A 27,270-nucleotide genomic window follows, 5' to 3' on the forward strand; every position below is an offset into this window, starting at 1 on the left:
CTTATACTATTTTTAAGATTTTCTCTTTGGCTTTCAACAGTCTGAGCATGGTGTGTCTAGGTCTGAATTTGTGTTTATCCTACTTAGAGTCTGTTGAGTTTCTAGGATTTCTAGATTTATCCTTTTAATAAAATTTAGGCAGTTTTTTGGCCAGTATTTCTTCAATTATTTTTTTCAGCCCTTGTTTCCTCTTTCTGGGCCTTTCATATATATTAATATGCTTACCATTGTGTCACAGGTCTTTGAGGCACTGTGCATTCTTTAATCATTATTGTTTTTCATATTGGATAATTTTATTAATCTGTGTGCAAGTGTCCTGATCCTTCTGCCATCTCAATTCTGCTGTTTATCTAGGAATTTTCATTTCAGCTATCGAACTTTCTGACTCTAGAATTTTCATTTGGCTCTTTTTAAATGGATGCATAATAGTTGTACATATTTTGGGGATACATATATTTTGATACATGCATGCAATGTGTAATGATCGACCAGGGCAACTGGGTCATCCATCACCCCAAACAGTCACCCCTTCTTTTTATCGGGAATCTGCCAATTCCTTTCCTCCATAAATTTTGAGCTTTACAACAAATTATTGTTAGCTATAGTTACCCTATACTAGAGTGGTTGGTTAATGGATACAAAAATATCATTATATTTGGCTTTTTTTTTTTTTTTTTTTGAGACAGTGTATCACTCTGTCTCCCAGGCTGGGGTGCAGTGGCGCAGTCATGGCAGCCTTGAACTCCTGGACTCAAGTGATCCTCCCCACTCAGTCTCCCAAGTAGCTAGGACTACAGGTGTATGCCACCATGCCTGACTAATTTTTTAAAAAAAATTGTAGGTAAGGGATCTCACCATGTTGCCCAGGCTGATCTCGAACTCCTGGCCTCCCAAAGTGCTGAAATTACAAGCATGAGCCACCAGGCCTGGCCACATTTGGTTCTTTAATAGTTACTTATTTTAAAATAGCTACAAAGCAGCTGTTACAAATATGTTTTAAAAATTAAGGTAAAATGTTAAAGAATTAAAAACATGACTTTTTTAAATCAGAGATTCATCATTGATCATGTATTGCTTTTTTTTCTTTATTCTAAAAAAAAAAAAAAAAAAAAAAAAAAAACCACATGTGCAGAATGTGTGGATTTGTTACCTAGGTATATTTATGCTATGGTGGTTTTCTGCACCTATTGACCTGTCCTCTTAAGTTCCCTCCCCTCACCCCAAACCCCCAACAGGCCCTAGTGTGTGTTGTTCCCTTCTCTGTGTCCATGTGTTCTCAATGTTCAACTCCCACTTATAAGTGAGAACATGCAGTGTTTGGTTTTCTGTTCCTGTGTTAGTTTGCTGAGAATGATGGCTTCCAGCTCCATCCATGTCCCTGCAAAGGACATGATCTCATTCCTTTTTATTGCTGCATAGTATTCCATGGTGTATATGTGCCACATTTTCTTTAACCTGTCTATCATTGATGGGTATTTGAGTTGGCAATTAGCAAATGTCTTTGCTATTGTAAATAGTGCTGCAATAAGCATATGTGTGCATGTGTCTTTATAGTAGAATGATTCATAATCCTTTGGCTATATACCTAGTAATGGGATTGCCTGGTCAGATGGTATTTCTGGTTCTGGATCCATGAGGAATTGCCATACTGTCTTCTACAATGGTTGAACTAATTTACATTCCCTCCAACAGTGGAAAAGCATTCCTATTTCTCCTCAGCCTCGCCAGCAACTATTGTTTCCTGACTTTTTAATAATCACGTGAGATGACTGGCATGAGATGGTATCTCATTGTGGTTTTGATTTGTATTTCTCTGATGATGAGTGATGTTGAGCTTTTTATCATATGTTTGTTAGCCACATAAATGTCTCCTTTTGAGAAGTGTCTGTTTATATCCTTTGCCCACTTTTTGATGGGGTTATTTGTTTGTTTCTTGTAAGTATGTTTACATTCCTTGTAAATCTGGATATTAGACTTTTGTCAGATGGGTAGATTGCAAAAGTTTTCTCCCATTCTGTAGGTTGCCTGTTCACTCTGATGATAGTTTCTTTTGCTGTGCAGAAGCTCTTTAGCTTAATTAGATCCCATTTGTCAATTCTGGCTTTTGTTGCAATTGCTGTTGGCATTTTTGTCATGATGTCTTTGCCCATGCCTATGTCCTAAATGGTATCTTCTAGGGTTTTTATGGTTTTGGGTTTTACATTTAAGTCCTTAATCCATCTTGAGTTAATTTTTGTATAAGGTGTAAGGAAGGGGTCCGGTTTCAGTTTTCTGCATATGGCTAGCCAGTTCTCCCAGCACCATTTACTGAATAGGAGATCCTTTCCCCATTGCTCATTTTTGTCAGGAAAAACATGACTATTTTAAAATAGCAATGATAAGACAATATTCCCTGTTGAGTCATTGTCTTCATATTTTCATCATTTTTTTTTTATTTTTCCTATATTTTTCTGGTAAATATTTTTTGTCTGGTAAGAACACAAGAAGGTAAGATATACTCTTAACAAAATTTTAAGTGCACAATACAGTGTTGTTAACTATACCTACAGTGTTTTACATCAGATCTCTAGAACTTTTTCATCTTGAGTAACTAAAACATTATACCTATTGAACAGCAACTCCCCATTTCCCCTGACAGCCACCCTTCTACTCTGTTTCTGTGAGTTTGACTGTTTTAGAAATCTCATGTAAGTGAAATCATGCAGTATTTGTCCTTTTGTGACTTGTAGTCTTTATTCAACATCCAAGAACATGCATAGTTTTTCTTGACAGCTTCTTTCTTTGGTATAAATCAGACTGTCTGTTTCTTTACATACCCTATAAATTTGTTGAAAACTGGAAATTTTATGTAACATACTGTAGCAACTCTGGATTTGGTATTTGTTCCCCTGGGGGTTGTTATTGCTGGCGTATTATTGTTGTGTTGTTTCATTATTTGCTTAGACTTTATCTGCAAAATCCTCTATGGTGTGTGCCTGCTGATTTCTCCACTGTTGTTTTAATTTGCATTTCTAGTTTTTAGCTGGTCATTTTAGGGGATTTCTATGCATCTGTATTGCTTAATGATTATTCAATTATTGGTTAAAGGTTATATTCAAAAACCTTGAGTCAGTAGGTCTTTTTCCTCTGCTGATGTGTCTGTGCATTCAGCGTTCAGGCAATTTTCCAGTCTTCCTCCACTTTACTTCCCTCTGAGCGCTTCCAGGTCTTCCTGCTCATGTGCACATCCTCATTAGTTCAGGGATATGTGGTGGGCGTGGGCCTTCTTAGGTTTTCCCTACATATGCACACAGCCTCCCACTCCAGCAAAGATGTGTGGAGAGCTGATTTAACCCCTTATTTCTAGACTTTCTTCCTGTTAATTTTAAAATTAGTCTGCCCATCTCTTGCCCCAAATGGGGCTACAATCTCAGACTGGCAGAGCTATGCATCTTCCCTGTTTTTGTCCCTCTAACTTTGCTGTTTTTAACTAACCCTACTACTGGGTATGTGCTCCTTTCCTTCTACTCCAAATCAAGTGAGCCCACTGTAGCAGAGAAGCTGCTAATGTTCACCATCATTCCTACGCTGTCAGCACTACCTCGCTGATCAAGCCGGGAGGGGAATGGGAGCAGCCCCTGGTAAGAACACTTAAGAGTCTCACTGAGCTTCCAGAGTTCAGCAGCTTCTTAATTTTGGTTGTTTCCCTTTGGTTGATTTTCGGAGCCCTGAAATGGTTGTTTTTGTTCTTTTTCCAGTTTTGTAGTTATTTTTGGGGGGCATGGGGGGAATCTCTTCATTCCAGCATCACCTGAAATTTCCTTGTTTGTATTTATTTGTTACGTACTGGAGTAATCTCTTTTCTGTATATTTACTAATTTTTTCTTTATTTTCCCCAACTTTTTATTTTGAAAATCTTCATAATCTATAGAAAATAAACACCTATATCCCCTGCATTTAGATTTACCAATTGTTTACTTTCTACACTTATTTTACATTTGTCTGTAAATATACATACATATGCATATACATAGTATGTATATGTATATAAAAACACTTTTCCTTAACCATGAAGATTATTTGCAGACACCCTGAGTATTCCTTCCTAAATACTTCAGCATACATTTTCTAAGAACAAAAACATTTTATTTCTTAAATACAATTGTCATATTTAGGACACTGAATATTGATAAATATTTATATACATATACACTTAAATTTTTTTTTTTGTTTAGGAGATGGGGTCTTGCTCTGTCACCCAGGCTGGAGAGCAGTTGCCCAAATCATTGCAACTGAACTGAGCCTTCAACTGTTGGGTTCAAATGATCCTCTCCGCTCAGCCTCTTGAATAGCTGGGACTATAGGTACACACCACTGCACTTGGCTAATTTTTAAATATTTTTGTAGACAAAGTGTCTCACTATGTTGCCTGGGCTGGTCTCAAACTCCTGGGCTCAAGCAATCCTCCCACCTTAGCTTTCCAAAGTGTTGAGATTGCAGGCGTGAGCCACTGTGCCCAGCCCACATACATACATTCTATATTCAAATTGCCCTAATTGTGACAATAATGTGTTATAACTTTTTTTAGATCTTTGCTGTTCACCTTCAAGCTGAGGACTTACCACTTTCCTTCGATTATGAAAAATGCTCAGCCAATAGCTATTCATTAAACAAATATTTATGAGGTGTCAACAACTGACTGTTCTAGGGTGATACAGTGCTTATGAAAACATGAGTTCTACCTTCGTGGTTCACACTCTAGTCAGGGGAGACAGTAAATACACGTAACTTATGTAGTATGTTAGAAGTTGGTAAGTGCTATGGAGAAAATAAGGGCAGGTAAGGGTAAAAAGAGGAGTAAAGAGGGAGTGATTACAAATTTAAAGAGGAGTGAGGGTTGGTCACGCTGAGATGGTAACATTTGGGTAAAGATTAGAAGGAAACCACTCAACTCCTCCACCATTCCTTCTGTTTCCTACTTCTGGAACTCCTCTTAGACATAGCCCCATCCTCGTTTCTCTTGATTGTTCTTTTGTAAGCTTTTATTTTTCTGTGCTACTTTGTGGAGGTGTTTTTTCAGTGGAAGTACTATCTTCCAGTTTGCTAATTCTGTCTTTGTTTAATTTACTGAGTTTTGAAATTTCATTTCTGGGATTTCTAGTTGGTGTTTTTACACCTACACTTTTTGTGAAATTTCTACCTGTTTAGCAATCTTGTTTTCTAATAGATTCTATTTATTTATACTTTTAAAGACTAAAAAATTCTTAAAAGTTACTTCTAGAGTAATTTATCATGCCACTTGGGAGTGAGTTCATATCCAAATTGTTGCTTTTTTTTTTTTTTTGCCTTACACAGACTTAGTTTCCTCCATGTGTGTGGAATTTTGGCTTGCAGTCTAACAGTGAAGAAGATTTTTTTTTTCTCCTGAGTTCTCTCCCACCACTCTGTCTAGTTCTTTTGGTTGTCTCCATATAGGCTCCATACAGTCCCCAGTCCAAGACTGGGTCTTACGTAGGTGGTTTCTGATCTACTGGGGCTAAAGCTACTCACTGAGCCAGCAGGCAGCTTGGCCCAGTTCCTGGCTGCAAAGCTCTGCCTTTAACCTCTAGGCTCTCTAGATACGTAGTTTTAATATAACTTGTGGCCTCAGGTGGAGAGTGTAGCTTTTTCAGCCTCCCTGAGTTAAGGGACCCCTGCCTGGACTGCTACTTTAGACAGCAAGCTTGGCCTTTGTCCCTTTCCTCAGTTGGATGCTTTTCGTCCTTGTTATTCTGCAGAAACTCCTGGCCACCTTTACTACTTTTGTTTTTTTGTTTTTTTTTAAGCCAAGTCTCACTGTGTCGCCCAGGCTAGGGTGCAGAGACACAATCTTGGCTCACTGCAACCTCCGCTTCCAATTCAAGTGATTCTCCCGCCTCAGCCTCCCTAGTAGCTGGGACTACAGGTGCGCACCACCACGCCCGGCTAAGTTTTGTATTTTTAGTAGAGACGAGGTTTCACCATATTGGCCAGGCTGGTCTCAAAACTCCTGACCTCAAGTGATCCACCCACCTCGGCCTCCCAAAGTGCTAGGATTACAGGAGTGAGCCACCATGCCAGGCCTACCTTTACTACTTTTAGATACAGAACAGGTAGTACCTTACTTTTCAAGTCCTCAGGGACATTTTATGTTTTAAATGTCTTTTTTTTCTATATATTTTTTCCATCGTTGTTATATGTTGGTAGATGTTGGGTCCTTCCAAAGTATAAACGTAGAATGCCATCCAGGACCTAAAGTCTGCTTTGCCATTAATTCTGTGACTTAGCTATTTCTGTAGCCTGTCTTGGGCCTCAGTGTTTGCTATTATTAAGGTTTAGGCATATGATTACCTAGAGATTCAGGTAAACCAGATTTAAAAGTATGTGAAGGCTGGGCACAGTGGCTCACACCTATAATCCCAGCACTTTGGGAGACTGAGGTGGGCATATCACCTGAGGGTCAGGAGTTCGAGACCAGCCTAGTCAACATGGTGAAACCCCGTCTCTACTAAAAATACAAAAATTAGCCAGGCGTGGTGGTGGACGCCTATAATCCCAGCTACTCGGGAGGCTGAGGCAGGAGAGTTGCTTGAACCCTAGAGGCAGAGGTTGCAGCAAACCGAGATTGTGCCATTGCACTCCAGCCTGGATGAAAAAGTGAAACTCCCTCTTAAAAAAAAAAAAAAAAGTATGTGAAGAATAGTGAGATAGGTAAATTGAGGCTAGAGCATGGATGGTCTTGGATGTCAAAGCCAAAGAATTCAAAATTTGGTTCATAGAAAATGAGGAGTTGTTGAAGTTTTGGTAGCATGATTTAGAGAGATTAGTGAAGCCATATTGTAGGAGGACTTGGAGGAACAGAGGAAACAGCCAAGGAACCAGGAGGACAATGTCTAAGGACAGTCAGGCAAGGAACAAGGCCAGAGCCAGGGCAGATGTGGTGGGAATGAAGAGGTGGCGAGATTGAGAATATGACACTCCCATGCTTCCCAGGACCTACTGAGAAGTACTAGAAGGGATTTAGAGCCTGGGTGTCTGGGAAGATTACTGTGCTATCAGCAGTACTGGGGAATCAAGGCAGGTTGGATTGAAGGGACCATGCCCTCCCTTGAGTACTGAAGTGCTCAGTCCTTTGGTGGGCACAGTCATGAAAACAACTAATTGACAGATACTAACTTAATGGTGAGCATTGTACCAAGCCCTTCACTAACTCCTTTAATCCTCACAACAGCTCTTTGAGTGAGGCTCTTTATAAGCACTTTATGGTTGGCTAAAATCAAGGCTTAGAGGAGAGAAGTAATTTGTTCATGGTTAACACAAGCTTGCACTAGGCAAAGCCAAAAGTTATACCTAAGTGTTTTTTTTGTTTTGTTTTGTTTTAATAAGCTTTTCATTTGAGAATAGGTTTAGGTTTACTCAAAAGTTGCAAAAGTTACAAAGATAGTACAGAGTCTCTATACCTTTCACCCAGATTCCTCTGTTGCTAACGTCTTACATCACTATAGTAACTTTTTCACATCTAAGGAACCAACATTACATTTATATATATATATATATTTTTATATATATTTTTATATATATTTTTATATATATATATTTTTTTCTTGTGATGCTAGAGGCCATGGCTTTAATCCCTATACTGTCTTTATTTCGTTTGGCTTACAGGTGAGCCAGAATTTATTTTAAAGGGGAAAGTCCTTTTCTTTTTCTGCTCCTTCCGCTTCCCCTCCATGCTTCCAAGCAGGAAAATGAGTTCAGCAGGCTCTTCCATGTGTGAAATCAGTTTAACTTGCTTTCTCAGCAGGATGTAGACAAGCAATAGATCTTACTCTTTAGCAGAGGTTTATAGAATACATTATATGAAGATTATGCTGCAGCTAGAAATTCACCAACACAATGGGAAAGCCTGTAATATAACAGAACCATCTTTTGTAATTTTAAAATTCAACCAGTGATGGTTCATCTTAAAAAAGACATTTAGAAATTTTCTAGTAGTAAATATGCCATTTTAAAATCTTTTGATATAATTGTAACAACTTTTCCCCTTAAGGACCAGACCAGGAAATTAATTAGAAATCAAAATGGTAAACCATCATTAAATAGAAACTTTGTTATTTTCAAAAGTAAGATAAATAAATTGGCTTCTTCCACAAAGATCAGCAATAATCTTGAAGCTTTGAGAACATCTTAAATCTTGTGCTCTTAAAAATGTTGTCTGGTGAGTAAATTAAGTAGAATCAACAAAACTTTTAAAATATATTTTTGGTTTTAGTTCAGGCATAGCCCTTGTCTGAAATATTTCCTCATTTGATTTCACAATTTTATCAATCATGTTGTATGTAGAATGCACTGGATGAAATTCTGCTTCTTATATTTTCCTGACCCTATGCTCTTACACAAACTGTTTCCCTAGGAACAGTTAATAAAAATTGAAACACCCTATTTCACCCTATTCATTAAAAGTTGAAATATCCTATCTGTGTAAGAGCACAGGGTGAACTCAGTTCATGTATTATCACAATGACGCTGTAGATGTCAATGATTTTATTGACTACCAATTAGTTTTCCTGGAAAAGTTTTTGAAAATGTGGTCCAGTGTCACAATCTGCTCTGCAAGGTCTTCAAGATTATTCATTAAACATTACAATGGATCGGTTATCATATTAAGCTCTGTACCTACACTTTTGTCTTAATCCTTCCAACAATTTTTCAAACTAGGTCTTATTATCCTCATTCTATAGATGAGAAAGAAGGGAAGGGACTTATGCAGAGTCTCATGTGGCTGAACAGAAGTCCAGGGAAGCTATGGATTTACTGCAAGGTGGATATGAACTCATTTGCTGGCCAAGCATTGTCTACAAATGAAAACAGCAATATATCTCCAGCATCAATATGGCATTGTTTTCAAACATAAGGGGATGCCATTGTTATTGTTAATAAGAGGCCTTTATACTAAAAACATTTTGGAGTTGCTGCACTGTTCTGAAAAATATCCTGTTAAAATTGGATCAGACCTGTACTGAATAGCTCAGATCTAGTTAGTACAAAGCAGACTTCTCAGGTTAGAAGAGGTAGTGTCTAGGATCAAACTTTGGCATCAAATATGTTGCAAATCTTTATCACCTGCTGGTGAGCCTAGATTCCACATCTGGAAAATGGGAACAAATATGTTGCAAATCTTGATCACCTGCTGGTGAGCCTAGATTCCACATCTGGAAAATGGGAACAAATATGTTGCAAATCTTGATCACCTGCTGGTGAGCCTAGATTCCACATCTGGAAAATGGGAACATATGGTGGACACAGTTGGTTATCTACCCAACGTGATTACCTACTTCTTCCTTGTTGGCAGACCAAGGGGGGAATAGCTGTCACTTCCCCTCATAACTCAGTTTCAACTCTTGCTGACTCCTGTTTGGCCTGAGTAATCCCAGTGGCCTCAATTCCTTTTACTGTGACTTGTTTAGGGATGGGCATATGACTCAGTTCTGGACAACGCCATATAAGGGAGAGGCTGCAGGGCTTGTAGAAAATGTTTCTTTCTAAAAAGTATTTTCTTCCACACGGGAAAGAACTGACTTAAAATGACAAATGTGCAACTTCTAGATCAGTGGTAAGAACCATTTTTTAGATGTTACTGTGTCTGCTTGTAACACCTGGATTTGCTGCAACCATCTTGCATCACTGTCTTCCAAATGAATAGATGTTATTAATGTTATTCACAGAAACAAGAAGGCCTCAGGCATCTGGGAAGGACTGGCTTCACACATCATTCATAAGTAAACTCTTCACTGGCCTCCTATAAACAAGGACATGTCAATTGTTACTTTAGGTCTACGGTCTAAGTCTAGCTCCTAAAACTAAAGCCGCTTGATTCCACACTGATTATGTTACTTACAAGCTTGTCTTCCAGGTGCAGAACAAGGACAAGACAATATCAGTCATCTCCTCCACCTACCAGAGACAACTGCATAATTGATTCATTCTTTTCTCCCTTTTTTCTCTTCAAACATTCATCTTATCTCTGTTCAATGGAGATTTACTGAGCGCTAACTAAAGTCTCAAGAGAATATAACCATTCGCCGTACCTTCCCCCATTCCTGCATGCCTATCTCCCTTTAAGGAAATATATACATTCTAAACCTAAAAACCTCTTCAGGAAAACAGCTACAGATGCGCCTGTGGCTCATGTTTTCCCAAATGCACCCTAAAACTGGTGTAATAAACCCCCATCGATTGAGACTTTTGCCTCAGACTCTCATTTTGGTTACCAGTTCAAATGAGAATTTTTGCAAAGGAACTTAGGTAACTGGAAAATAGTAAGGATTCAATAATCAACGTTAGCTCTGAGTGACAATGATAAGGTGGTGCTTTTAGTTTCTTCAAGCCCCTGAATCTGGTGTGAAATCTCCCCCACTAAACACTGTCATTTCTTCTACGTTGTTTAGTACTCAATAAAAATTGCACGTGGATATATTAATCTAGGTCAATATAGAGAAACACAAATTTGTGTTCCCGGAATGCTGGGAGGTTGAGAAACACCTAAAACCAAGTTGTAAGAAAGGCACATTCTTTTCTTCCCCTCAGATAAAAATATATTTGGCCCACTCCTCCAAAAAGTAAGCAATACTCCCAACTGGAGAGAGAAAAAACATCTCACCTATTGAAGGCAAATTATCTTCCTCAAGTCACTTCCTGAATAAATACTGTAGGAAGTTTACTTTCCAAGTCCTCTTCTCTGGAGCAAATCAGATTATTTACATGTATTTGCCTGCTCTGAAGAAAAAAACCCTTGAACACCAGAGGAAAGAAAATCTGTACTTGCTTAAAGTCAAAATACCAAAGAATAAAGAAAGAGGTCTCCTTAGGAGAAATGAAAAGTTTTGTTCTTCTCAGAAGAAGTCTTCAAAGATTTTAGAGCAAAATATATATAGGCATGAGAATTGCTATGGACACCATAAGATTTAAAAAAAGACCTCAAAAAATAAGGATGTTTTGGCTTTAGTCCCTCAGAGTAATTAATATGTTGCTGGAGCTGACAAAATCTGTGGCCAGATAGAAACCTGCTAACTTAAAAAATTTGGAATCCTCTAGCCTCCCATCTCTGCCTAAGATCAAGGCCAAACATCTGCTCTCCTCCCACTTCCCCAGCCATCAGCCTGTTTAGAGGAGTCGGGTCAGTTGTCTTGCAGAGAGGATGCAAAGGTAAGTGGCAGAGGGGCCAAAGCCCGGTGCCAGGCTCAGCTTTCATAATGTGCCCTGTGATGGATGCTCAGAGTTCAGAACACCCAGCTCGCCAGAGAGAGGCTTTTGGAAACAACAGAGGATTGACGTTCTTCAGTACTCATTTTCCAGCAAAGACAAATATCTGATTATATAATAGAGAAGTTATGTCTTCTGGCACCCAAAGAACTGACCTACAGTGACAAATGTGCAACTTATTAAGCGAATTCCATTGAGCCTGCAACACATACTAGTCGTTTTCTCAAGACACGTAGTTGCTTTACCACCAAGAACCCTTTCCTCAATGATTCCAGCTGGCAAAACTCACTGTCATTTGGATCTATTGCTTTGTAATCACACAAAGCTTCTCCATGGGTTTTTCAAAATGAAAATAAGTTGATCTGCTCTGATTTCCCTTTGCTGCCACGATTCTAGAGACCATAGATAATTGTTTAAGCCCAAATCCATAAGACAAGTTTCTGTTGGAGAAAAACCAGGGAAAGAGTCCTTCCGTGATGTATCTTGTATATGCTGTCTCCTCTGGGGTGGGTGCAACTTTGTTTGCTTAATCAGGGTGCACACCCTAAGCAGAGACGCCTGGTTTTGATTTAAATGGGTACAAAATGTGTTCCCTTTGTTCTGGAGCTCTCACTAAAGCTAGTACAGAAACCTTGGCTCTATATGTTATTGGGGTTTCTCCTTTTCCCACAAAGCACATGGGATGGGTGGTCATGGCAATGGTGAGCAGGATTATTGTGGCGCATTAAGTTAACTGGCACAAATCATTGGTTTGCTGAGGAGGAACAGAATCATATGTGGAAATACCTTCCCGGGGAGCATTGCATCACTGTCATCACAGACTGAGCTTTGGAGAGGCGTAGGAAAGGATAGCAGTGGCTGACTCCTCTATGTGTTTTACTTACACCCACAGTCACATCACAGGTGCAGCAGAGAGAATGATCAATATCTATGGTGACAATTCATCAGCAAGTCCACATTTTAAACAATAATATGTAAAAAGCCCCTTTCCCAACTCTGGTCCCAGTTGCCTAGTTCTCTACCCTTGAAGCAGAATTTGTTACTCAAAACCTATTTACATGAGGATAAATGAATAAATATCCTTTATTTTACATAAATCTTAGCATAGTATACCTACTGTTCTGTACCTCGCTTATATCAAAAATTTTAAAGCAAGCATATGAATAACATTGTTATGCTTTTTAGTACTAAAAATTGAAGACCTGAAAATAGTGAAAACTGGATCAAAAAAAGATTAGCCACTTATACATATAGGGTGGTACTCCACAGATTATTTATAACTGAAGTGTGAGGCAACCTACTAGTGGAAACAGGCTTCCCTTTCCCAAGGAGGGGATGACGACAAAGGAGACAGAGCTAAACACAGTTGTACCCTGCTAGTCTCCCTCTCCTGCCTACGGCCTCACTTCTTCCCTTCCTCCAGATCTTCCCTCTGTGCCTTTCCCAAACCACCCATCCTGCTTCCCCACCAATCTTGTTCCTCTTCTTCTGTCAATCAATCATTCAGTTCTTTGCATCTACCTTTTTCACCTTCATCCCTTCTACCAGGTCATTCTTCTGGATTCCCTGACTTTGGCCCTTCCTTGCCTTGCCTTCCAGGTCCTCTCTTTAACGGGAGTGGAGGAGCTGCCTGTGTCATTGGGGGTCAGAGAAAGACAAGAGTCACAGAAAAACTGAGTCTGGAAAGGGTAATACTGAGCTAGTGGGGGTGTACAGGAGGCACAGGGACTGGAATGAGAACTGTGTTCCACTGCCTTCCCTGCCTGCCCAAGTGTAAGAAGTAGTGTTATCAGTCAGGGTTCAAACAGAGAAGCAGAACCAGTAGGAGATAAAGATGACTAATCTGGATAGATAGATATTAAGGAAGTTACTTATGCAATTGTGGGGGCTGGGTAAACAAGTCCAAAGTCTACAGAAGAGGCAGTCAAGAAGGGAAGAGCACAAGCAAGCTGGGACCCCATGTGCACAGGTCAAAGCTACTGTCCACAGGCAGGGTCTCTGTTCGTGTAGGGCCTTCCAGCCAGTTAAGTCAGGCCCACACAGGATAATTTCCCTAATTAAGGATCACCTGATTAGGAACTTTATTTATACCCACAAGTTCCTTCATCGCAGCACTGACATTCGTGTTTGATTGCATAACTGACAGAAGCATGTGAATGCAACAAAATGGCTGCTGTTTCCCTTCCATCCCCCAACTCTTGCAAGAGAGTATCTCTTGTAGCCCAACCTGGGCAGAACCTATTAGCAAGGGAATTCTGGGGAATACAGTTTAACCCAAATAAGTTGAGCCACTACAAAATAATCAGAAACAGTTACCATAATGGGCAACTGCTGGGCAAATGCCCCAGTTCTTGCCAGGCCAGACTCATCCTAGAGGAACCTGCAGCTGTGGGCCACTGCACTGCTGCTTCTGCAGTGCTCCTTTATTGGTTGCCCTTAAAGAATGGTATAGTGGAAGCAGAACATTCCAATATGCCCTGCCTCCTTCCCCAGAGCTCCCCAGCCCTTCAGAGTAGCACTTCAAGGAACAGTTGCTGAAGGGGAAGAAACTTCTGCTAATAATAATAATAAGCCTTTTCATACATGTTAGAATTGGAACTGTAAGTCAAAGTGGAGATGTTACAGGAATAATTTTGCATCTGCTTGTCAACTGTTTGCTCCTCCAGACCCTCTCTTCATCCTCTCTACCCGTCTCTAGACTTTGGGGCTCATCCTCTCTCCAGCTCCCAGTTGGGTTTGGTCCCCGAGTAGCGCTGGCAGGAGATAGGAGGGAAGAAGAAAGTGGAGTCCAGCTGTTTAATTCCCTGGCTTTAACCGTGCAGATTACTTTGGGCTGCCCATGTCCCTAAACTGAAGGGAATTCTTGCTTCAAGGCAGCCTCTGTCCACCAGTGCTTCTCAAGCTATACATAGTGAAGGAACAAGTTTTGTTGTTTTGTTTTCATCACCATTTCCTTATGGGCTTACAGTTGAAATCAACTAATTAGGATTTAAACTCTTGTCAGCTGACTCTAAAGTTAGTGATATCCATTCTTTATCATTCTGTAACTACTAGGAAAGTCAGAAATGTAGACACACTCTAGAAATACAAATTTGGAAAACTTTGAAGAGGTGAGAATTTACTATGTTAAAATTATATTTCTTTAAAGTGGAAGTAGTAAACCAATGGGCCTGGGTCTTTAATAATATTAATGTGAGGGGACCCCCACCTAAGGACTCTTTCTTTCAGCTTTTGGAAATAGCTCTTGGGGTGGTACAAAGAACTTGGAACAAAGAACTTGGAAATCAGCTTTTGGGGTGCAAATAACTTGGAACAAAGACAACGTTCTGCAGTCTCTTTGGATATTGAACTACTCAAGGATCAGGAACACTGCAGTCGCTTTTGCCTTTCAGTGAGAATAGTGCTCAGAAGGAAGCTTCTCTTCTGAATTAAAGTTTAGGGGATCTTTTTGGTCACCGTAACTTAGTTATAAATAGAAAGAAAACTAGAAATGGAATGGGCATGTTTATTTTAAGGAACTGCTCTTGTTCCATTAGTAAGTGGCTTTAAAGAGTACAAAGACTCCCTAGCCTTAGGCGTGGGGCTTTATTCCACAGAGCAGAAGACTTTCACATGGATTTGGTGATTCCCTCACATCTTTGGGTTTTAAAGCAATCCAGTGGGATTGATCAGAAACAATAGACATAAGGCAACAGTTGCAAATATAATTTATACAGGATACCTAACTCGAGTTGTGGTATGTTCTCACTTAATGTTTTACTCCCCTCTAGTGGATTTTTATATAGCACATGATACCCTGAGTATGGTATAGGATAGCAGATTTTAGGGGAAAAAATGGTTTTGCAGTATGTTTAAAGCATGTTTATGTTTTGTAGAATTTCTGTACAAGTCTATATAATTTTGGAGATTAAAAAAAGGTTGACTGGGCGCGGTGGCTCACACCTGTAATCCCAGCACTTTGGGAGGCCAAGGTGGGCAGATCACAAGGTCAGGAGTTTGAGACCAGCCTGGCCAATATGGTGAAACCCCGTCTCTACTAAAAATACAAAAATTAGCCGGGCATGGTGGTACGTGCCTGTAGTCCCAGCTACTGGGGAGGCTGAAGCAGGAGAATAACTTGAACCCAGTTGGCAGAGGTTGCAGTGAGTCAAGATTGTGCCACTGCACTCCAGCCAGCAGAATGACAGAGCAAGATTCCATCTTAAAAAAAAAAAAAAAAAAAGGTTAAAGGCCTGTTAGTTCACTTTTCCCATTTTGCAGGTGAAGAAGCTAAGTCTCAGAAAGATAACTCACCCAGGATGACACAAGTATAAACTTGATTCCCATGGCAGTAGAAAGCTTACATTTACCCACTTAGATGATCATCAGTGGAGGAGAGACTTATGCCTGGAGGAACTTGGAAATCAAATTCCGTAAGTATATTACGGGTGGTTGGTACTATAGGAGGGGAGGGGTTTGCATCAGGAAGGGAAGGTAAGTGTTAACAGGGAAACGTAGAGATGAAAGTATTGACAATGCAAGCTCTGAGTTGCTTTCCTTCTTGCTACTGCCAATCGGTGCAGCATCTGCTTAGAGGTGTCCTTTGGCTTGGAGACCTCCCTAGTCTATATAGTCTGAATTCTTGCTGTGTAATTTTTAGTTTTGTTTCATTCTCCTTAAATTTTCACAACCATTCTCCAAAGAATTTCTACTTCCTTCCACTCTCCTAAATAAATGTAAAGTTTTACTCTTTTGCATGAAAAGTTTTCGTTTGTAATATACTAATATATATATATTTTAAAAACTTTCTTGATTATCAGAGTAACTCTTGCTCATTGTGGACAATATGATAAAGTATTAAGAAGAAAAGTAAAATCTCCCACAATGATGGTTCACTTTAGGAATGTCTGATTAAGCTTCTGCTAGACTGGTCCTCCCACGGATAACAACTATAAATTCTGGGCAAAATAAAAAACAAACAAAAATCTACCTGGAGACAATGGAGCCTGAACAAAATGAAATTTATTCTGGAGGGAGGTTGGCATTTGGGAGAAGGGAATGGTAAAGGGTAGATTTCCTGTGTCTTAACAGCTCTTTGCCTGAAGGCAGACCACAGTTGGTAGCTGTGGTAGCTTAAAAGCCCATAGAAAATTGGGAGTCTTTCTGCTCTAAGGAATCAGAGCACAGAATTCAAGGCAATTGTAGCTACTGGAAAGTGAAGGGGGAATCCTAGCAATTATAAAACCAGGAAAGGGAAACCAAAAATTGCTCAAATCTTTGTTGATCCATGACTTCTTCATGGATGGACCAGATTCCAAGTAGCTTCCTTAAGAATAAAATAACTGAACTGAGATTTGGGTTATTGCCCAAGAGAGAAGAGTTTACAGTTTTAGTCTAACTAAGTCACTTGCCTGCTAAAACCAAACAAAATAAAAAGTAATACTCTTTGGAGGAATATAACCAAATCCAGAGTCTTCTCACATAATTTTCACAGTGTCTAGGATACAATTCAAAATTACTCAACATAATAGAAAAAACAAAAAATGTGATCTATTCTCAAGAAAAATCATAGTCAACACAGACCAAACCTGAGGTGATCCAACTGTTGAAAGTAACAGGCAAGAATTTTGAAGTAGCTATTATACACATGTACAGCGATGTAAAAGGAAATATGCTTACAATGAAAGAGAAGATAGGAAATTTCAGCAAAGAAATAAACCATGAAGAGAACCAAATAGGAATTCTTGAACTAAAAGTTAAATTATCTGAAACATAACATTCACCATGGGCTTAATGGCAGAAGGAGATGACAGAGGAAAGAGCCACTGAACTTGAAAATCGAATCAATAGAATTATCTAATGTGCAATAGAGTGGTCAAAGAAACTTAACAAAGAAAGCAAGCAAGCATTAAAGATTTGTGGTACAAAGCCAAAGGTTTAACATATGTATAATAAGAGGCCCAGAGAAGAGGAGAAAAAGAAATTAAACAAAAGAAACATTTTAAGAGTTAATGGACAAAATTTTCCTCTTTTTTTTTTTTTTTTTTTTTGAGACGGAGTCTTGCTCTGTCACCCAGGCTGGAGTGCAGTGGCATGATCTTGGCTCACTGCAACCTCTGCCTCCTGTGTTCATGCCATTGTCCTGCCTCAGGCTTCCGAGTAGCTGGGATTATAGGTACCTGCCACCACACCAGGCTAATTTTTTGTATTTTTAGTGGAGACAGGGTTTCACCGTGTTAGCCAGGATGGTCTCCATCTCTTGACCTTGTGATCTGACCGCCTTGGCCTCCCTAAGTGCTGGGACTACAGGCGTGAGCTGCCATGCCTAGTCTCCACTTTTTATATGAATTATAAATTTACGGTTTAAAAAAGCTCAGCAAACTCCAAGTCATAGCATAACCAAAGTGCTGAAAACCAAAGACAATGAGAAATTTCTGAAAGCAGGCAAAGAAAAACAACAAACTATATATAAGGGAACAATGATTTGAATGACCACTGAAGTCTCATCAGAAACAATGAGACCAGAAAACAGTTAACCAACATCTTTAAAAAGCTGCAGAAAAAAATCCTTAAAAAAAAAAAAAAAAAAGGGGAAGGAAGAGAAGAGGAGAGGGGAAGGGAAGGAAAGGTAAGCATCAGAACTAGTAACTAGAAAATATTTTTCCTCTGTTTCTTTAAAATATATATAACAATTTTAAGCAAAAATTATAACATTGTCTCATGTTTGTAATGTATACAAATTTAATGCATATGACAATTATAGCATAAAATAAGGGATGGAGGTGACTGATAAGTGGACTATATGGTTGCAAGTGTTCTATAATTTACATGAAGTGATATAGTAATATTATATCTTGATAGCAGTTTGGATTACACAGATGTTTGCAGTAGTCAAAACTCAACAAATGGACACTTTGGGTTTGTACATTTTACTCAGGTTTTACATTTTACTTCAGGTTTGTAAGTTTTAACTTGAAAGAAAAGTACTATAGACAATGTTGAACTCTAAATATTAACAATACGGAAAGTACTGAACTCTAAAATGCATGCTGAAACATTTAGAGGGAAGAGTTTGGATGTCTGCTATTTATTTGGAAATACTAAAAAAAATAAGAGGGATTGATGTGGATAGAGGGATCAGTAGACAGGGGATAAAGCAAGTATAGTAAAATATTATTCATATATTCTAGGTGGTAGGTATGCAATGGTTTACTGACAAATTATTTTAACTTTGCCATATGTTAGAAAATGTCTGTAATAAGGCCAGGCATGGTGGCTCATGCCTGTAATCTCAGCACTTTGGGAGGCTGAGGCCAGAGGATTGCTTGAGCCCAGGAGTTCAAGACCAACCTGGGCAAAGTGGAGAAACCATGTCTCTACCAAAAATACAAAAATTAGTCACGTGTGATGGTGCATGCCTGTGATCCCAGCTGCTTGGGATGCAAAAGTGGGAGGATCGGTTGAGCCTGGGAGGCAGAGGTTGCAGTGCGCTGAGATTGCGCCACTGCACTCCAGCCTGGGTGACAGAGTGAGAACTTGTCTTAAAGAAAAAGAAAAAGAAAATTCTATAATAAAATGCCAGCAATATGAGGTTAAAACTGCATTTATAAAGATTTACAGTAATCTTCTCCTTTGTTTTTTTCCAATGTAATATTGATATTTATTACTGGCTCTAGGAAGACTTTAACATGGCATTAGGACACATTTTTCAAACCCAACTGTAAAAATAAACATAGGTTTTAGAAATGTTTTTAATACAGAAGTTACTAAAAAGAAGAAACTCCCAAAATTTTATCATCCAACAGCGTCACTTTTAATGTTTTGGTGAATTATTTTTCAGTATTTTAAAACATGAATATATAATATCTTTCATCGTGGTGATTTTATTATGACATTAAATATTTTTATAAAATACAATGTTTTGTTTTGTTTTGTTTTGTTTGAGACAGGGTCTCACTTTGTCGCTCAGGCTGGAGTACAGTGGTGTGATCACACCTCACTGGAGCCTCCCCCTTTTTAATGGCTTAATTGTCTATAGACATTATATTATTTGACCTGAATGAAAATATGGAAATAAGTTAACCTCTTATTTGACATGTAAATTATTTTCAGCCTTTCACATAAATGTTCACATAAAATGAGGTCGTAGAGCAAGAATTAAAAGGGGATCAGACTTCTCATTTGCAACAAATAAAATTAGAAAACAGTGGAACAGTGCTTTTAAAATTCTGATGGGAAAAAGCTTTCAATTCATAATCCAGTACTCAGCCTGCCAATTTAATAATAATGCAATGCCTTTAAAAATTTACTCTTTCCAGGTTCAATAGCTCACACCTGTAATCTCAGCCCTTTCAGAGGCTAAGGTGGGCAAATCACTTGAGCCCAGGAGTTCCTGACCTACCTGGGCAACATGGTGTAACCTCGTTTCTACAAAAAACAAACAAACAAAAAAAACAAAAATTAGCGTGCGCCTGCAGTCCCAGCTACTCGGGAGGCTGAGGCAGGAGGGTCACTTGAGCCCAGGAGTTCAATGCTGCAGTGAACCGTGATCATGCCACTGCACTCCAGCCTTGGTGACAAATCAAGACCCTGTCTCTATTTAACAACAACAACAACAAAAATTACTCTTAAAAAAAAAAAAAGCAACTATTTTGGGATGTACTTTCCCAAAACAAGTTGGCAAACAAAGAAAGTGGAAGACAGGATCCAGGAAACAAGGATGGAATGCAACACAATGGAAAAAGGAAGGGAATTCCCAAAGACAAAAAGGAAATTGCCAGGGTGGTTGTGAAGGGAAGTTCCAGCAGTACAGTGATTATGGAATGCAGCCCATCTAGAATCATGGAAAAGAATGGAGATACTCATGAAAGAGAGTTCTTGAAGAAAAATGAAATGTATAGAATACCCAGTGAGTTTGAACTTGAGCGAATAGTTTTAGTTCTGTTGGGAAACTGAGGATGTAATGATGAAATGATGATGGATGAAGTTTTCTCAACTTAAAAAAAAAAAGTTGAGGAAATGTAAAAGGCAGTATTTTTTCCAGAGAAGGAGTTGTACATGGAAATAAATATTATCATTGTATGCTGTAGGCTTATCCCTGAATGATAGTTATTTTATCATAATAATGTAAACATGTTACACTCCTTAAAAAAGAATAATAAAGCTATATTGAGATTATCAGGGAAGAAAAGTGTATGTTTGTGGGGAGAAGCAGGGTATGTATGAGCAAACTCCTTATTTTCTATAGTTGAAAATAAATAGATAATATCTAAAACTAAAAAATATTAAGAAAAAACAGTATAAAGCTGTGATTTAGAGGCTGGATGTGGTGGCTCACACCTGTAATCCCAGCAATTTGGGAGGCCGAGGCAGGAGGATTGCTTGAGCTCACGAGTTTGAGACCAGCCTGGGCAGCATGGTAAAACCCCGTCTTTACAAAAAAATACAAAAATTAACTGGGCAGATAGTACATGCCTGTAGTCACAGCAACTTAGGAGGCTGAGGTGGGAGGATGGCTTGAGCCCAAGAGGTTGAGGTTGCAATGAGCCAAGATGGCACCACTGCACTCCAGCCTGGGAGACAGAGCCAGAACTTGCCTCAAAAACAACAACAAAAAGATGTTATTTAGAAATTTGGAGCTAAGCATGTTCTCACTTATAAGTGGGAGCTAAATGATGAGAACACGTGGACACATAGAGGGAACAACACGCATGGGGGCCTTTTGGAGGGTGGAGGGTGGAGGGTGTGAGGAGGGAGAGGATCAGGAAAAATAACTAATGGGTACTCAGCTTAATACCTGGGTGATGAAATAATCTGTACAACAACCCCCATGACACAGTTTATCTATGTAACAGCAAACCTGAACTTGTACCCCTGAACTTAAAATGAAAGTTAAAAAAATAAATAAAAAACATTTGGAGGTAAATACTAGAAACCAGCTAAAGGGATTGAAAGTTGCCCTGGGGGACAATACATTGTTGCCCCCGGGGATGAGAATTGGACTAGAAAAAGCTAGGCTAGAATTTTGCTGTTTTTTCATTATGTCTGCTTTTTATTATGATTTTTTAAAACTCTCAAGTATGGGAGAAGTGTATATATTCCACCAATCCAAGCTAAGGCACTTCCAGGTTGCAAAAATCCCTGAGTAGGGCTTGCAAAACTTAACCACATCATCCTGAAACTCCACATAGTTTCACTGTGTGGTTATACAAGAGTTTTTAGCAGGCATGGTCACCTAGACCTGACATCTGGGTTCTGGGTAGGATTTCTTACACCATCATCACAAGACCCATCCCGTGACATTGCCCACAGACCCTAAAATAATGACTAATTAGCTCAGATGTACAGTTGAATTCCTGCTGTGAATTTGCAGGCATGCTATCCAGTTAAAGGTTGGGAGGGGCTGAGAGGGCTGCCCTGGGACTACCACATTCCCCCTTGTGGAGAAATTTAAACAGAAGCTAGATAAAGGCTTCAGGAGGATGTTGTGGAGACTTTTAGGTTCAGGATAGGGTTGGCATAGATGGCTGTGAAGTCCCTCCACCCTGAGATTCTATGAAAGACTTTCTTCTTCAGGCCTTGCTTAGAATTGCTGCAAGTTAGTATTTAGGGCAAGGATTAGAACCCAGGAAGAGATGTGAATTATCTCTTTACCTCTCTTAGTTTTTCTAACAGCATTGAATACATTGAATATATTCCCACTGCATTTCAAATGTTCCTAGTGTGTTTGAAAAGCATGTGTATTATCCATTGTTGGCAATCTATGTTTTATATGTGATCATTTGATAAAACTTGACAAATGTATTGTTCAAATTTTAATTTCTTGCCTGTTCAATTTGTCAGTTGTTTTAAGAAGTATGTGAAACTCAATTTCTTCTTGTAGTCATCTCAATTTTTCTTTATATATTTTAAGCCTATCTTATGTTCATGTACATTTAGAATTCTTATTCCTGATTTATTAAAACTTTTGAAAACTATGTAGTGACCTTTGTTATCTTCACTAATATTCCCCTCTTTCATTTATAATTAATACAGCTATGCCAGATTTTTTTGTTAGTATTTTCCTGATATATTTTTTCCATCCTTCTACTTTCAACCTTTCTGTCTTATGCTCATACCTTCCTTCTGGGGTTATTTTCTTTCTTTCTGATGTACTTGAGAAGTTCCTTTCCCACTGTCAGCAATGGACAGATAATCTAGACAGAAAAGCGACAAAGAAACATCAGACTTAAACTGCACCACAGACCAAATGGACCTAAAAGTCATCTACAACACATGCTGCAGAATACACATTCTTCGGAACTGCACATGGAACATTCTCCAGGACAGAACATGTTAGGCCACAAAACAAGTCTTTGCAAATTTAAGAAGCTAGACATCGTATTGAGTATGTTTTATGGACAAAAGGGGTACAAATTAGAAATACACAAGAAGAAAAACTTCAGAAACTTTACAAATACATAGAAATTAAACAATATGCTCCTAAATAACCAATGGGTTAATGAAGAAGTTAGGAGGGAAATTTAAAAATTTCTTGAGACAAATGAGAATGGAAACACATCACACCAAAACCTGTGGGACACAGCAAAAGCAGTTCTGAAAGGAAGTTTACAGCAATAAATGCCTACATCAAAAAAAGAAGAAAGATTTTTAATAAACAACATAGTGATGCCCCGAAGGAACTAGTAAAGCGAGAATGAACTCAACCTAAAATTGGTAGGAGAAAGGGAGTAATAAAGCTCAGAGCAGAAATAAACAAAATAGAGACTAAAAAAACCACAACAATACAAAAGGTCAGTTAAACAAATAGTCATTTTTTTTTGAAAGATAAAATCAATAAACCTTTAGCTAGACTCAGAAAAAAAGGGAGAATACTTAAATATGTAGAATCAGAGATGAAAAAGGAAACATTACAACTGATATCATAGAAATACAAAAAATTGGATGACAGAGGCTTGGCAGAAAATTAAAGAAATAAAAATTTTAAAAAATACAAAAGATCAGCTGGGTGCAGTGGCTCATGCCTGTAATCTCAGCATTTTGGAAGGCAGAGGCAGGAGAATCACTTGAGCACAGGAGTTTCAGACCAGCCTGGGCAACATGGTGAGACACGCCCCCTCCATCTCCACAAAAAATTAAAAAATTAGCCAGGCATGGTGGCAGGTGCCTGTAGTCCTAGCTACTGAGGAAGTTGAAATGGGAGGATCCCTTAAGCCCAGGAGTTCCAAGCTGCAGTGAGCTATGACCAGGCCACTGTACTCTAGCCTGGGTGACAGAGTGAGACCCTTTCTCTCAAAAAAAACTTTTTAAGGAGTACAAAAGATCATAAGAGACATACCCCACCCCCGCCATTTTGCCATGCCTTTATAAAAATCGCAGATCATAAGTGACTATTATGAACAACTATATGCCAATAAATTTGACAACATAGTCGAGAAACAGATAAATTTCTGGACGCATACAACCGTCAAGATTAAATAAAGAAGAAATAGAAAATCTAAACAGACCAATAATGAGTAGAGAAATCAAATCAGTCATAAAAAGGCTACGATCAAAGAAAAGCCCAGGATCTGATGGCTTCGCTGCTGAATTCTAACAAACATTTAAAGAAGAAAGAATACCAATCCTCCTCAAACTATTCCAGAAAGTTGAAGAGGAGGGAATACTTCCAAACTCATTTTACAAGGCCAGCATTATTCTGATTCCAAAACCAGACAAGAACGTAACAGAAAAAGAGGAAACTACAAGCTGTAGCCCTGATGAACACAAATGCAAAAATCCCCAAGATACAAGCAAACTGAATTCAACAGCACATTAAAAGGATCATTCACTGTGATCAAGTGGGATTCCTCCCAGAGATACAAGGATAGTTCAACACATGCAAATCAATATATGTGATGCACTGCATTAACAGAAAGGGCAAAGCCGTATGGTCATTTCAACCGCTGCAGAAAAATCATTTGACAAAATTCAACATCCTCTCATGATAAAAACTTTCGACAAATTAGGTATAGTTAGAATGTACCTCAACGCAATAAAGACTATATATGACAAACCCACTGAACATCTTACTGAATGGAGCAAAGTTGGAAGCTTTTCCTCTAATATCAGAAAAAGACAAGGATACCCACTTTTACCACTTCTATTTGACATAGTACTTAAAGTCCTAGCTAGAGCAATTATACAAGAGAAAGAAATAAAAGACATGCAAATTGGAAAAGAAGAATTCAAATTGTCTCTGTTTGTGGGCAACATGATCTTATATATAGAAAGCCCTAAAGACCACCAAAAAACTGTTAGAACTAATAAACAAATTAAATAAAATTGCAGGATACAAAACCAACATACAAAAATCAGTAGTATTTCTATACACTAATAGTGAACTATCTGAAAAAGAAATCAAGAAAGTGATTCTATTTACAACAGTTACCAAAAAATAAGTTACGTAGGAATAAACTTAACAAAGGTGAAATATCTCTACATTGGAAACTATAAAATAATGATGGAAGAAATTGTAAAAGGCACAAATAAATGGAAAGATATCCTGTGTTTATTGACTGGAAGAATAAATATTGTTAAAATGGCCACACTACCCAAAGCAATCTACAGATTTAATACAAACTATCAAAGTACCAATGAAATTATTCACAGAAATAAAAGAAACAGTTCTAAAAGTCAAATGGAACTACAAAAGATACCAAATAGCTGAAGCAATCCTGAGCAAAAAGAACAAAGCTATAGGCATCACACTACCTGACTTTAAAATACACAAAGCTATAGAAACTGAAACACCATGGTACTGGCATAAAAGCAGACATATAGACCAATGAAACAGAATAGAGAGCACCTTTGGGGAAAAGACAGTCTTTCCAATAACTGATGTTGGGAAAATGGGATATTCACATGTTGAAGAATAAGACTAGACCCCTACCTCTCATCATATGCAAAAATCAACTCAAAATGAATTAAATACCTAAACGTAAACTTGAAACTCTGAATTTACTAGAAGAAAACATAGAGAAAATGCTTCATGACATTGGACTAGATAAAGATTTTTTAAATAAGACCTCAAAATAACAGTTAAAAGCAACAAAAGAAACACATAGGCAAAGGGGGTTACATCAAATTAAAAAGCTTTTGCATAGCAAAGAAAAGAAACAGAATGAAGAGGCAACCTATGGGATGGGAGAAAATATTTGCAAACCCTGTACATCTGACAAGAAGTCAATATCCAGAATAAATAATGAACTTAACAGCAAGACAAAAATAAAAATGCAGATAAAAAATGAACCAAAGACCCGAACAGACATTTCCCAAAAGAAGATATCCAAATGGCTAACAAGTATGTGGAAAAATGTTCAACATCACTAATCATCAGGGAAATACAAATCAAAACCCTAATGAGAATGGTTATGAATGCCTATTATAAAAAGTTAGAATGTCTGTTATAAAAAGGACAAAAGAAAACAAGTCTAGAAAAGGACAAACTTACACACTGATGGTGGGATTCTAGGACAAACTTACACACTGATCGTGGGATTATAAATTAGTACAGCCGTTATGGAAAACAGTATGGAGATTCCTCTTTAAAAAAAAAAAAAGCAACTGCATAATCCAGGAAGTCCACTACTGGATATATACCCAAAGAAAATTGAATCAGTATGTCAAGGAAATATGTACACTGCCATGTTTGTTTCAGCACCATTTATAATAGCCAAGAAATGTCCAACAAAGAATGAATGAGTAAAGAAAATGTTAAACAATGGAATAATACTCAGCCATGAAAAAGAATGAAATTCTATAGTTTATGACAACATGGATGAACCTGGAGGACATAATGTTAAGTGAAATAAGCCAGACACAGAAAGACAAATACCACATAATATCACTCATGTTGAATCTAAAATAAAAAGTTAATATCATAGAAGTAGAGAAAACATTGGTTACCAGAGACTGGGGGTAGGGGGACAAGGAAGGGAGAATGGTGAGAGGTTGATCAATGGGTACAAAGTTACAATAAGATAGCGGAAATGAGATCAGATATTCTATTACACAGTAAGGTGACTGGTTAGTACTAAGGTATTGTATATTACCAAATAGTCAAAAGACATGTTATTGAATATTCTTACCACAAAGAAATGATAAATTCATGAGGATGGATATGCTATTAACAACTACCTGGATTTGATCATTGTATGACATATACATATATTGAAATATCAAATTGTGTCCCATAACTATGTATAATTACAATGTGTCAATTTAAACATGAAAATAAAAAAAATCCAAAAAATAAGAAGTTTTTCGAAGTAAACATATGTTGGAAGTTAATTCCTTCTGTTTGTCTGAAAAACTTTTTTAAATTTATTTTTTACTTCACTCTTAAAGGATAACTATTCTGGGTATAGATTTATAAATTGGTGATTATTTTCTTTCATTGTTTTGAGGCATTATTCCATTGTCCTGCTTTTATTGTTGTTGAGAAATCAGCCTTTGGTCTAAATATTCCATTGAAAGTAAAGTAATCTGTTCTTTTTACTCTCTGTTGATTTTCTTTCTTTTCTTTCTTTTCTTTCTTTTCTTTTCTTTTCTTTTCTTTTCTTTCTTTCTTTCTTTCTTTCTTTCTTTCTTTCTTTCTTTCTTTCTTTCTTTCTTTCTTTCTTTCTCTTTCTTTCTTTCTTTCTTTCTCTCTCTCTCTCTCTCTCTCTCTCTCTCTCTCTCTCTCTCTCTCTTTCTTTCTGTCTTTGGGGGGAGTACTTTTAAAATCATTTCTTTAACGATGTATATTCTCACTACAGTGCATCTAGGTTAAGATTTGTTTGCATTTATGCTGCTTGAGATTCACTGGGGTTCCTGAATCTAAAGATTCATGAGTCTAATGAATTCTGGAAAAGTTTCAGCTATAATATTTTCAAAATATTGCCTCTCCCCATTACCTCCACAACTCTCATTAGATATAGTTCAGACTTCTCAAACTGTGCTCTATGGCTTTTGATTTCTATTTCCTGTTTTCTATTTCTGTATCACTTGAGT

At 38.0% G+C, this 27,270-nt stretch overlaps 1 protein-coding gene across 1 annotated transcript in view; it reads left to right on the forward strand.

Annotated features, from left to right (window-relative positions):
• The window catches only part of LOC105490676 (centrosomal protein 152), a 122,007-nt gene that overhangs the window by 77,076 nt on the left and 17,661 nt on the right, over positions 1-27,270 (forward strand). The window contains exon 28 of the transcript XR_011606063.1: positions 15,520-15,671. The gene's annotated coding sequence lies outside the window, so the exon portion shown is untranslated. The remainder of the gene's footprint in view (positions 1-15,519; positions 15,672-27,270) is intronic.

The sequence above is a fragment of the Macaca nemestrina genome, chromosome 7, assembly GCF_043159975.1.
Source record: "Macaca nemestrina isolate mMacNem1 chromosome 7, mMacNem.hap1, whole genome shotgun sequence".
NCBI lineage: Eukaryota > Metazoa > Chordata > Mammalia > Primates > Cercopithecidae > Macaca > Macaca nemestrina.